We start from the raw sequence: 2,479 nt of genomic DNA, 5'->3' as shown, positions 1-2,479 counted from the left end.
TTCCTTAAGTTCTAAGGTTGGTTTCTTAGGGCAAGGCATAGGATCTGGGGTAAGGGATAAACATTCGTAAAGGTCATCATCGACGTAGGGTTTCTTAAAGTCATCATCTTCCCTTATGAGAGTTGATGGTAACTTAATTGTTTTTATAATTTCTTTTTGTTCTAATTCTCTAACACATTCATCAATGATATCTAAGGCATGACACGAGTCTCCCATCACAGGTGCCATAAGAAATTTCGAAAGTATAAATTCTATTTTCTCGTCACCTACCTCAAATGTCAACTTTCCTTTCTTGACATCTAATATGGCTCCTGCAGTCGATAAGAATGGTCTACCTAGAAGGATTGGTATATCATTGTCCTCTTTGATGTCCATGATAACAAAATCAGTAGGGATAAATAACTGACCTATCCTAACAGGGACATCTTCTAAAATGCCTATCGGATATTTAACAGATCTATCGGCTAACTGAAGTGACATCTTAGTGGGCTATAATTCTCCTAAGTTTAACCTCTCACAAACCGCTAAAGGCATTCAGCTCACACTAACTCCTAGGTCTAGAAAAGCTTTTTCGATGACATGATTACCCAAAAGGCAAGGAATGGAGAAATTTCCAGGGTCTTTATCTTTCTTTGCTAATTTGTCCTCGGAAATAGCATTACATTCCAAAGGCTTTGGATTGTCAAGTCTACGTTTGTTGGTAAGGATGTCTTTGAGAAACTTTGCATAAGAAGGTATTTGGGTGATGGCTTCTGTGAAAGGGATTTCTACATGAAGTTTTACTATAACTTTAATAAATTTTTGATACTGTTTATTGATCTGGGTTTGTTTGAGTCTTTGCGGATATGGTATAGGTGGTTTATATGGCGAGGGTGGTACGTAAGTTTTATCTTTAGGTTCTTCTCCTTTTTCTCGACCTTCCTGGTTTTCAGATTCCTCTGGTTCATTTACTTCGTCTGTGAGTTTGGTACATTCCTTAGAAGTTTCGGGTTCACTCAATCTTGGGTTTGGCGGCTCATCATAAGCGTTCCCGCTTTGTGGGGTAATGGCAATGGCTTTCCCTCTCGGATTTTGTTGAGGTTGTCCAGGGAATTGTCCTCCAGGTGTAGTCTGAGGGGCTTGGTTTAAAGCTACCTGAGAGATCTGGGTTTCAAGCATCTTAGTATGAGTAACTATTTGGTCAACCTTGGTTCCTAATTTGTAATCAATTCATTAACATGAATGTTTTGGTTCATGAACTCCTTGTTTTGTTGGGTTTGAGCAGTGATAAAATTTTCCATAATTTTCTCAAGGCTCGGCTTTGGTGGCACAGGTTGCATAGGTTGATTTGATCGAGGGGCTTGATAACTAGGTCTTGGAGGTGCATTATTATGGATAGGGTTATTGTTTTTATAGGAGAAGTTCAGGTGGTTCCTCCATCCAGGGTTATAGGTATTCGAATATGGGTTCCCTTGGGTGTAGTTCACTTGCTTAGAGTGGGTTTCGTTTAATAGACTGCATTCTGCATATTGGTGTCCTTTGGTTCCATATATCTCACAATCCGACGAAACTGCGGCTACAGTATTCGGGTTTATGCACATATGCTCGACCTTAAGGGCTAATGCGCCCATTTTAGCTTGCATCATGTCTATAGAGCTTAGTTCATGCACTCCTCCTTGGGCTTCCTTCTTCTCAACTGTCGCTCGTTCGACTCCCCATGATTGATGGTTTTGAGCCATATCTTCGATGAGGGCACTAGCTTCAGGATAAGGTTTGTTCATCAGAGCACCGCCTGCGGCAGCGTCGATGGTCATCTTAGTGTTGTAATGAAGTCCATTATAGAAGGTTTGAATGATTAACCAATTTTCTAAACCATGATGTGGGCATGCTCGTAACAACTCTTTATATCTCTCCCAAGCCTCGAACATCGATTCTCCTTGATTTTGGGTAAATCTAGTTATATGGTTTCGAAGAACGGCGGTCTTACTCGGGGGAAAATATCTAGCAAGAAAAACTCTTCTAAGGTTATCCCAAGTCGTAATGGAATTGGGTGGAAGGGAATCTAACCATGATAGGGCTTTATCTCTGAGGGAAAAAGGGAATAATCTTAAACGTATTGCCTCAGGAGAAGCTCCATTGGTTTTAAAAGTGTCTGCTAATTGAAGAAATATTTTTAAATGTTGGTTTGGGTTCTCGGTAGCGAGACCTGCGAATTGTCTCTGTTGCACTAGTTGCAACAGGGATGGTTTAAGTTCGAAATTATTAGCTGGTATGGTTGGGTTTACTATACTAGAACTAGGTTCTTCATTTGATGGTTGAGCGAAATCTTTAAGAGGTCTTTGGTTTTGATCTTCGGCCATAGCTCTCTTAATTCTATGAAAGAATAAACGTGCGCGAGCGTAACGTTCAGGTTCCGCCAGAGGGTATACTAAGCTTAAACCTCCGGTGCTGCGAGTTCTTCGCATTGACCGGCGGGAAATAGCCTAAGTCTAAACGATAT

At 40.7% G+C, this 2,479-nt stretch overlaps 1 non-coding gene across 1 annotated transcript; it reads left to right on the top strand.

Annotated features, from left to right (window-relative positions):
* Nucleotides 1–1,848: 1,848 nt before the first annotated feature.
* Nucleotides 1,849–1,955, top strand: LOC127116167 (small nucleolar RNA R71). The gene has a single exon (XR_007801146.1). It is a non-coding gene; the product is annotated as a small nucleolar RNA R71 (small nucleolar RNA).
* The last annotated feature ends 524 nt before the right edge of the window (nt 1,956–2,479 follow it).

This window comes from Lathyrus oleraceus, chromosome 1 (genome assembly GCF_024323335.1).
Source record: "Lathyrus oleraceus cultivar Zhongwan6 chromosome 1, CAAS_Psat_ZW6_1.0, whole genome shotgun sequence".
NCBI lineage: Eukaryota > Viridiplantae > Streptophyta > Magnoliopsida > Fabales > Fabaceae > Lathyrus > Lathyrus oleraceus.
Note: the sequence above shows the minus strand (reverse complement) of the source record. Positions and strands in the feature narration are given on the sequence as shown.